The following is a 10,757-nucleotide window of genomic DNA, read 5'->3' on the forward strand; positions in this document are numbered from 1 at the left end:
CAGACAGCTGACTTGCAGGTGGGGTGATCCCCCCTCATTGCCCCGTACCCGGTTCGACCCGGTCCCATGCCGCTGGGCTGAAGGGTTTGAAGACTTGCGCGGTCCCTCCCGGGTTACTCTGGGAGGGACCTGCAGCTGCGGGGCAGTCTGCTCCCATTGTACCGGGGGCCCCCTGCCTCACCGGCGGGTGGGTGGCGGGGACTCCCCGGCCGAGCGCTCAGTAACGTTTTTTTTCTCCCTATGGTTCAGTCTGACTCCCAGAGGGGAAGTCTTGAACGGGGCGCCTGGGCCGTCTAGCCGCGTGGGCGGTAGATGGATGGCGTCGCATTCCTCCCACCTCTCCTGCACCCGCAGGATGGTGGACGTTTTCGAAAAGTTGCCTGTGACTCTTGGTGGTGGATCACACGGCTCGCACGTCAATGAAGAACGCAGCTAGCTGCGAGAATTAGTGTGAATTGCAGGACACATTGATCATCGACACTTCGAATGCACCTGGCGGACCCGTGTTCCTCCTGGGGCTACGTCTGCCTGAGGGTCGCTCGATCATCAATCTCCCCGGGGCTTCCCCTGGACGTGGCTGGGGTCATCGCAGGGTTCCACTTTGTCCCTCCACAAGGTTAGACCACCCGATCTCCGGTGTCAGGGTCCCTCGCCAGGTCCTGCCGTGGAGGTATGCCACCGGTGCCCCTGGCCCCGAGAAGGGGCCTGGCAACTGGTCTGCCCTGGGCCCGTCCCGGGGCGCCTGGCTGAGTGCCGTGCGTGGCTGTCTGTGGTGTCCCACCAGCTGCCCGCGCACATGAGCCTCAGATGCCCACCTCCGTGGCCGGCTTCCCAGGGAGAGCGAACCCCCTCTAGATCCGATCCAGGGAAAGAGGGTGTGTGCGCGCTGCTGGAACGCCAGGCCCCTGCTCCGGCAGAGGCCTGGCCCCCCCCGGTGGCTCCTCCCGATGCTTCGGCGTTTTCTTCCGACTACGAACTCAGATCAGACGTGGCGACACGCTGAATTTAAGCATATTACTAAGCGGAGGAAAATAAACTAACCAGGATTCCCACAATAAAGGCGTGTGAAGAGGGAAGAGCCCAGCTCCGAATCCCTGCCCGGCAGCTGGCGCGGGAAATGTGGTGTACAGAAGACCTACTCCCCGGCGTCACTCAGGGGGCCCAAGTCCTTCTGATCGAGGCTCACCCCGTGGACGGTGTTAGGCCAGTAGCCGCTCCTGGCACACCGGGATCAGGTCTTCTCGGCGTCGGGTTGCTTGGGAATACAGCCAAAAGCAGGTGGTAAACTCCATCTAAGGCTAAATACGGGTGTGAGTACCATAAGGGAAAGTTGAAAACAACTTTGAAGAGAGAGTTCAAGAGGGCGTGAAACAGTCGAAAGGTAAAAGGGTGGGATCTGTGCCATCCACCCAGAGACTTCAACATGGTGGGAAGGTTGGTGGCCCGGGAGTTCCAAATCCCCTCTATGAGACCACTGCCCAGGCCCTACCCAGCCCCCATAGGGCTCATTTACTCCACGGCGGTGTGCCGCAACTAGCTCTGGGTTGGCTGGGAAGGTTTCAGTGTGGCAGGTGGCCCTCCACTGTGGCGGAGGATGTTACCGCCCCCCTGGCAGCAGCTTTGCTGTGTCCATGGGGCCGAGGGGGATTCATCTGCCTCCGCGCACTCTCCCGCGCACTCCTTCGGGCGGTTGAAGGGGGGATAGGGCGCCCTGCTCCCAGCGCCACTGGGGCAGACTGTTCTCAGTGCACCCCGACTGCGTTGCGCCGCCGGGCAGGGAGGCCCATGCCGGGCACCAGGTGTCTGCAGCGATGTAGGTTACCCACCCGATCCGTCTTGAAAAACAGACAAAGGAGTCTAACATGTGTGCGAGCCGGAGGGCCGATCGAAACCCTGTGGTGCAATAAAGGTGAGTGCTGGCCCGTGCCGGCTGAGGTGGGATCATGCCATGCTCCCAGCGGCGTGCGCACCTCTGGCCCGTCTCGCCCACTCCATCGGGGAGGTGGAGCATGAGCGTGCTTGATAGGACCCGAAAGATAGTGAACTATGCCTGGGCTGGGCGAAGCCAGAGGAAACTCTGGTGGAGGTACGTGGCGGTCCTGAGGTACAAATTGGTCGTCTGACCTGGATATAGGGGCAAAAGACTAATCGACCCTCTGAAGTGTCCCTCAGGATAGCTGGTGCTCAGAGCCCCCAGTTTTATCTGGTAAAGGGAATGATAAGAGGTCTTGGGGCCGAAACAATCTCAACCTATTCTCAAACTTTAAATAGGTAAGAAGCCCGGATCGCTGTTGTGGAGCCGGGTATGGAATGCAACTGCCTTGTGGGCCACTTTTGGTAAGCAGAACTGGCGATGCAGGATGAACCGAACGCCATGTAATGGCACCCGATGCCGACGCTCATCAGACCCCAGAAAAGGTGTTGTTTGATATAGACAGCAGGACGGTGTCCATGGTAGTCGGAATCCGCTAAGGAGTGTTTACAACTCAACTGCTGAATCAACTAGCCCTGAAAATGGATGGCACTGGAGCATTGGGCCCATACTCAGCCGTCGCCAGCGCTCAGAGCCATGGAGGCTAAGCCACAATGAATAGGAGGGCCACTGTGTTGCGCACAGAAGCCCGCGGCGAGGGCCCGGGAGGAGCCGCCGCGGGTGCAGATCTTAGTGGTAGTAGCAAATATTCAAACAAGAACTTTGAAGGCCAAAGTGGAGAATGGTTCCATGTGAACAGCAGTTGGACATGGGTCAGTCGGTCCTAAGAGATGAGCGAGCGCCGTTAAGAAGGGAAGGGCGATGGCCTCTGTTGCCCTCCGCCAATCAAATGGGAGTCAGGTTCATATCCCCAAACCCGGAGTGGCGGAGATGGGCGCCCTCGCGGCATACAGTGTGGTAATGCAAACGATCCCGGAGAAGGAGGCGGGAGCCCCGGGGAGAGTTCTCTTTTCTATGTGAAGGGCAGGGTGCCCAGGAATGGGTTCGCCCCGAGAGGGACCTGAGCCTTGGAAAGCATTGCGGTTCCCGCGGCATCTGGTGAGCTCTCGCTGGTCCTTGAATATCTGGGGGAGATGGTGTAAATCTCATGTCAGGTCGTACCCATATCCGCAGCAGGTCTCCAAGGTGAACAGCCTCGGGCATGTTGGAACAATGTAGGTAAGGGAAGTCGGCAAGTCAGATCTGTAACTGCGAGATAAGGATTGGCTCTAAGGGCTGGGTCGGTCAGGCTGAGGCGCGAAGCCAGGCTGGGCATGTGCTGCAGCTGGACAAGGCACCTCCCTCCAGGGTGGCAGTGACTCTGAATGCAAGCTGGGCACTACCGGAGGATCGCCCCAGCTGAGGTGGCCGCCTCTCCCGTGCCCCCTCACCAGGGGCGCGGGACCAGCGTTCTGCCTCGGCCGCCATCTAGCAGCTGACTTAGAACTGGTACGGACCAGGGGAAGCTGACTGTTTAATTAAAACAAAACATTGCGAATGCCTGTGGTTGGTGTTGACGTGATTTGATTTCTGCCCAGTGCTCTGAATGTCAAAGTGAAGAAATTCAATGAAGCGCGGGTAAATGGCGGTAGTAGCTCTGACTCTCTGAAAGTAGCCAAATGCCTCGTCATCTAATTAGTGACATGCATGAATGGATGAATGATATTCCCACTTTCTCTACCTACTATATAGCAAAACCACAGCCAAGGCAATGGGCTTGGCAGAATCAACAGGGATAGAGGCCCTATTGACTCTAGTCTGGCACTGTGAAGAGACATGAGAGGAGTAAGATAAGTGGGTGGCCCTAGGGCTGCTGGTATAATACCAATACTCTAATTGTTTTTTCACTTACCCAGGGAGGCGGGGGGACGAGCCCATGAGGCTCTCGCTTCTGGCTCCAAGCAACCGGCACCCACCGGGTACGACTCACTCCGGGGACAGTGGCAAGTGGGGAGTTTGACTGGGGAGGTACACCTCACGCAGAGCAGAAGGGCAACGCTGGCCTGATCTTGATTTTCAGTATGAATACAGACCGTGAAAGCGGGGCCTCGCAATCCTTCTGACTTTTTGGGTTTCAAGCAGGAGGTGTCAGAAAATTTACCTCAGGGATAACTGACTTGTGGCGGCCAAATGTTCGTAGCAACGTTACTCTTTGATCCTTTGAAGTCGGCTCTTCCTATCATTGTGAAGCAGAATTCACCAATCATTGGATTGTTCACCCACTAATAGGGAACGTGAGCTGAGTTTAGACCATTGTGAGACAGGTTATTTTTACCCTACTGATGATGTGTTGTTGCAATAGTAATCCTGCTCAGTGTGAGAGAAACTGCAGGTTTAGGCATTTGGTGTATATGCTTGGCTGAGGAGCCAATGGGGCGAAGCTACCATCTATGGGATTATGACTGAACGCCTCTAAGTCCAAATCCCCCCTAAACCATAATGATACCGTAGTGCCATGGAGCCTCGGTTGGCCTGGGATAGCCGGCCTCTCTCGGGGGGCCGGTGCATAGAGCCGCTCACTTGGGGGCCGGAGCGTGGATGGAAGAGGGCCGCTTCTATCACCCTTAGTACACTGCATGTTTGTGGGGCACCCGGTGCTAAATCATTCATAGACAACCTGATTCTGGATCAGGGTTTCGTAAGTAGCAGAGCAGCTACCTCGCTGCCATCTATTGAAAGTCATTCTCTGAGCCAAGCTTTTTTCTATCCGTGCGTGGGTGCCCGAGGATGCCCTCCTCCACCACACCCAGGGGTGGCTCCCTCTGCCACTGGGCTAGAGAGAGGGATGCAGAGGGTGTAATGTTGGCCCGAGGGAGGCCATCTCCACCACGTGCCCTCCAGCATGGGGGCCTCCCCCTCCCATGCCTGCCTGTTGGAGCCGGCCTCGTGGCGTGGTCCTGTTCCCCCTCGCCAAGCCGCACAAGGTCCCCTGCACCTCGGGGCTCCTCCATTTTGGACGTAACTCTGCGCGCCAGCCTACGTGACCCCGCTCAACCCGGCCTCGGCCCCAGCAAGCCCTGACATCAAGACACCAACAACTGGCCGGGGGGGTACCACGTGAACACTTCCCCACTCCCGGCGGAGGGCAGTATCGATGGGACCCCCAACCGTCCTTCCACACCTAGGTGCGATCGCCCCCCAGCTCTCCTGGGCCTGGCGCCTCTCCCGCTGGGCGTCTGGCCTCTCCCAGCCCGGCCTCTCCGCCCCCCCGGGCGCAAGGGTCCGGACATCAAAGGGCTCCAGACAGCAGTTGTATCCCGGAGTCGAGAGCCCTGCTGATTGAATCGCGGCCGACCCAACGGAGAATAACTCTTGCTTGAAACTCCACCATGAGCCCTGCTGACTGCGCCGCGGCTCCACCTTATTGAGGTCACGAAGCCTCACGGAACATCGGAGCCCTGCTGACGCTGTCGCGGCCCAACCTCGCTGAAACCTCCCTCGGAGCCCTGCTGACGTCGTCGCTGCTCGAGCTGAACCAAAGACACCGTAAGAGCCCTGCTGACCTGGTCGCGGCTCGAACTCCACGGACTGAACACCAGAGCCCTGCTGACGCCGTCGCGGCTCGACCCCTCCGAGATCCGGAGGCCCTCCAGCGTGGGGATAAGAACTGGGCCCCAGGTACCCTCGTACCAAGCTGCTGCTAAAGACTGTCCCGCTACCCCGTCCCTACCAAAGACTTTGAGACTCTTTTGGATCCCTCGATCCCCTCTTGTAAATATTGATAATCGTAACTTCATAAGTACTGATAAAGAACTGCTCGTCTTGCTGAATCCCCTTGAGTCCTGTGTGGTGGTGTTACTGTGCTAGTACGTTATAGGAGAAGGACCTCTCCCCAGAGGCTTCTCAGCAGCGCTCGGCTACTTCGTGCAGTGTGGGGGCCCCTCTGGGTGGTCTCTCCGACCCCCCCGAGGCCCGCCTTCCAACACTGCCCCACCGGGGTGCGGAGATTGGGGCCACCATCCTTTGCGGGTCGGCAGGGTGACCAGATGGCCTGGACCGGCCAGGCCTCCCCTTCCAGCTGCTCCCGGGCAAGTCGAAAAGGGAGGCGAGCAGCGGCGGCCCCAGGAAGGAGCATCCCGAGTGGCTGCCTCGGAGCAACAGTCCACCCTCAGCTGGACTGCAAGGGCAACTGGGTACAGCACCTTCCCAGGCCATCTGGGTGCTGGGTCATCCCGGGATATCTGGTCACCTGGCTGCGTTACCAGAAAGCCCTGTGGGCCAGGTAACCAGATGGCCCTGCAGGACGTGCAACCAGATTGCCCAGCGGGCCGGGCAACCAGATGGCCCTGTGAGCTGGGTAAACAGATGGCCCTGCGGGACGGGAGGCTCTCCCAGGCCTGGCTGGAGTTCAGAAGCTGGGACCGTGTCCGGGGCTCGTGCTCTGTCCCAGGGTTCAGGAACCCCCATCCTGCCAGCCAGCCAAGGGTTTGAGCACTGGGGACGGGGGTCCACCGGGGCCCGGGGAGGCTCTCCCCAGCCTGGCTAGGGTTAAGAAGCTGGGACCAGGCCCGGGTCTTGTGCTCCGTCCCAGGGTGCGGGAGCCTCCCATACTGCAAGCCAGCCGAGGATCCGGGCACTGGGGATGGGGTTCCACCAGTGCCCAGGGAGGCTCTCCCCGGCCTTGCTAGGGTTTGGAAGATGTGACTGGGGCTCATACTCTGTTCCAGGGTCCCAGGGTGTGGAAGCCCACAGTCCCGCAAGCCAGCCGAGGGTCTGGGCGTTGGGGATGAGGTTCCACCGGGGCCTGGTGTTTTTCTCCCTAGCCTGTCTAGGGTTCAAAAGCTGGGACCTGGTCCGGGGCTCATGTTCCGTCCCAACATCCCAGGGTGTGGGAGCCCCCTGTTCTAAAAGCCAGCCAAGGGTCTGGGTGCTGGGGGCGGGGGTACACAGGGGCCAGGGAGGCTCTCCCTGGCCTAGCTAGGGTTCGGAGGCTGGGACCGGGCCCAGGGATCGTGCTCTTTCCCAGGGTCCCAGGGTGTGGGAGCCCCCCATTTTGCAAGCCAGCTGAGGGTCTAGGCGCTGGGGACAGGGGTCCACTGGGGTCTGGGGAGGCTCTCCCCATCCTGGCTAGGGTTTGGAAGCTGGGACTAGGCCCGGGGCTTGTGCTCCATCCCAGGGTCCCGGGGTGCGGGAGCCCCCATCCTGCAAGCCAGCCGAGAGTCCAGGCACTGGGGATGGGGGTCCACCGGGGCCCGGGGAGGCTCTCCCCGGCCTGGCTAGGGTTCTGAAGCTGGGACTGGGCCCAGGGCTCGTGCTCCTTCTCAGGGTGCGGGAGCTCGACGTACTGCAAGCCATCCAAGGGTCTGGCGCTGGGGACGGTGGTCCACCGGGGCCCAGAGAGGCTCTCCCTGTCCTGGCTAGGGTTCAGAAGCTGGAACAGGGCCCGACCTCGTGCTCTGTCCGGCAGGCCCCGGGGTGCAGGAGCCCCCTGTCCTGCAAGCCAGCTGAGGGTCCGGGTGCTGGGGACTGGGGTCTACTGGGGCCAGGGGAGTCTCTCCCCAGCCTGGCTAGGGTTCAGAAGCTGGGACCGGGCCCAGGGCTCCTGCTCCATCTGGCGGGCCCTGGGGTGCGGCAGCCCCCCGTCTTGCAAGCTAGCTGAGGGTCCGGGCGCTTGGGACAGGGATCCAAGGGTGCCCGGGAAGGCTCTCCCTAGCCTGGCTAGGGTTCGGCAGCTGGGACCGGGCCCGGGGCTCGAGCTCCATCCGGCGGGCCCCGGGGTACAAGTGCCCCCCATCCTGCAAGCTAGCCGAGGGTCTGGGCGCTGGAGCGGGTGTCCACCGGGGCCTGGGGAGGCTCTCCCAGGCCTGGCTGCTTTCAGAAGCAGGAAACGGGCCGGGGAGTGGGGATGCCGGAGATTTCTGTCCACCCCTAATTCACACCACAAAACTCGCCTCCACCACTACACAGACATGTAGGACTGGTGTTGTTGTTTACCTTTTAGCCACTTCATGAAATGCCCCAAGTTATTCCATCAATCATCACCCATCATACTGATTGACTGCAAGTATGGTATGGTCAGGGTGTTTAACTCTGTAGTGTCTCAAATGAGTCCGGATAAAAAATGAAATGGATTAGCCTGCAGTAGTGCAATTTTGTTAAAGAACAACAAGAAGGAAAACATTGACTTGAGTCACTTTTTTGTGTGTGGAATATTAGTAGACATCATGCACAACAAACACCAATCACTCAGAATCAGCGTGCATTGCTTTTGGTTGGCTCTTTCTGACTGGCCATCTGTTTCCAGGTGAAAACTAGTGGAATACCTGGTTTCAATGTTTAGATTTTTAGTAAAGGCTTTTCAGAAGTGGGACAAAAACTACTAAGACCTTCGGAATTCCATGTATTCTAATTATGTTTTGACTGAAAGCCTGTGCTAAGTCCTTAGCTGTGGGTAATCCTTTTAGTGGGCCAGTTTAGTGAATGCATCCACACAAACCATTATAGTAGTGTAACCCTGACTTAGAGGCAAGTCGACAATTAAATCTAACGTGACTGTATGCCATGGATGAGATGTATTAGGTAATGGTTGTAATAATTCCTTAGGAGCTTGTCTCTCTGACTTTCCTCTGGCACAAACTTCACAAGTTGTTACATGCTGCCGAACGTCATTAGACATAGTTGGCCACCAAAATCTCTGTTTGATCAAGTATGTTGTCTTTTGGATTCCCTTATGTCCTGCCAACACATGATCATGACATTCCTTGATAACCTTCTTCTGGAATTCTCCTGTGAGTAGGTATAGAGCACCCTCTTGAAAGGGTAAACAGTCTCAGATTTCCCTGTTGGTCTTTTGAAGCGCCCACTCCCGCATTTCTTCTTGACTCATGACTTTTTGAACCAAATTCTCCAGGATACTCCAGAGAACCGCCCCACCAAATATTTCCTCTTCTATTATATTCTGATTTTCCAACTTTTCCGGAAAGTCTTCTATGCCCATTCTTGATAAAGCATCTGCCTTTCCATTCTTTGTTCCAGGGCGATACGTGATTACAAAATCATAATCCACAAAATACAAGGACCATTGAAGTTGTCGTGGGGTCAAAGTTCTTGCAGATTTTAGAAACTTTAGATTTTGATGGCAAGTGTAAACTGTGATGGTGTGCTTTGCCCCATGCAAATAGTGCCTCCATTCCTTGATGGCATCCTTAATGGCTAGCAACTCTTTTTCCGTTATAGTGTAATTCACCTCTGCTGGGGTCAGTTTTCGAGAATGAAAGGCAACAGGATTAAGCTGGACAGTTCTCTTATACCTTTGTGATAAAACTCCTCCCAAAGCTAAATATGAAGCATCTGCTTCAAGGTAAAATGGATTAGATGGGTCAGCATGTAACAAAATGGGTGCTGTAGTAAACATCTCCATTAACAGCAGAAATGCTTCTTCAGCCTCTTTGGTCCATTCAAAGGGAATTCCTTTCTTTAGGAATTTCGTAATTGGCAACAGCTTCTTGGAAAACTCTTGGATGAACCTCCGGTAGAAGTTTGCAAATCCGATGAAGCTTTGCACCTCTTTGACTGATTGCGGTGATTTCCATTCCAGTACTGCATCTACCTTGCATTTGTCCATTGTTATTCCTTCAGGAGACAAGATAAAACCAAGTAACTCTAATGAAGTTACTCCGAATGTGCACTTTTCCAGCTTTACAAAAAGACTGTTTTCCCTCAATTTTTGCAGAACTCCTTTGACGTGCCTCTCATGTATTTCTTTGTTATCGGAATATATCAAGATTTCATTAATGTACACCATAGCACACCGATCTCTGTATTCCCTCAGGATGTTTTTGATGAACTGTTGAAAGGCTGCCAGGGCATTACAGAGGGCATAGGGCATTACTTGATATTCTAAAAGCCTGTACTTAGTCCTTAATGCAGTATTCCACTCATCGCCTTCTTGGATGCGTACAAGATGATAGGCCCGTCAGAGATCCAGCTTGGTGTAGATTCTCGAACCTTTATCTTGATCCAGAAGGACCTAAATTAGTGGCAGGGGGTATCAGTTCTTCACTGTAATTCATTTAATGGCTCTATAATCAATACACATTGTCAATTTGCCCCCCTTCTTTGGTATAAAAAAGTGGCGAAGAGAAAGGTGATTGGGATGGCCGGATAAAAACATTTTCTAAATATATCTGTAGGTAGTCCTTTAGATGAGTGTTCTCTTTTTCTGTCAGAGCATATATGCGACTGCAGGGCAAATTTGCTCCAGGCTCTATTTCAATCTTGCAGTCATGTGTCCGGTGAAGAGGAAGCTTTTCTGCTCCCTTTTCTCTGAAAACGTCACTGTATTCCTTGTATTTTGCTGGCAGTTCTACTGTGTGTATTACACACACACTGGCTCCATTATCACAGAGATGAGTGGCTGGTGATGCTCTCCGGTCCCTCTTTCAGTTCTGATAGCAATTCTCCTTGCAAAACTCTGAATTCAAAGTTATAGTTCTGGAACGCCAATTGATTGTGGGGTTGTGCTCGGTGAGCCAAGGGAATCCCAATATTAACTGAAACTGTGGAGCGTCAATTAGGTTAAATTGTAATTGCTCACAATGACCATCTGCCATTTCTAACTCCACCAGCTCAGTGTGACTCACTATGAGTCCTGAGTATAAATTGGTGCCATCCACTTCCCTTACTGCTTCGCTCTTCTCATTCTTAATGGCCTTTATTCCCATTCCCTCCGCGAACCGAAAATCACAAAAATTTCCAGTGGCAACTGAATCAACCATCACTGTGGTCCCTTTTCAGCAGTTATCTCTGAACCTTAATGTCATATGCATGATTAAATGAGGTGAGA

At 55.3% G+C, this 10,757-nt stretch overlaps 2 non-coding genes across 2 annotated transcripts; both read left to right on the forward strand.

Annotated features, from left to right (window-relative positions):
- Positions 1–384: 384 nt before the first annotated feature.
- Positions 385–538, forward strand: LOC146811187 (5.8S ribosomal RNA). The gene has a single exon (XR_014967053.1). It is a non-coding gene; the product is annotated as a 5.8S ribosomal RNA (ribosomal RNA).
- Positions 539–972: 434 nt separating this feature from the next.
- On the forward strand, positions 973–4,675 carry LOC146811188 (28S ribosomal RNA). Its single transcript, XR_014967083.1, has one exon. It is a non-coding gene; the product is annotated as a 28S ribosomal RNA (ribosomal RNA).
- The last annotated feature ends 6,082 nt before the right edge of the window (positions 4,676–10,757 follow it).

Source organism: Triturus cristatus, chromosome 7, assembly GCF_964204655.1.
Source record: "Triturus cristatus chromosome 7, aTriCri1.1, whole genome shotgun sequence".
NCBI classification, from domain to species: Eukaryota; Metazoa; Chordata; class Amphibia; order Caudata; family Salamandridae; genus Triturus; species Triturus cristatus.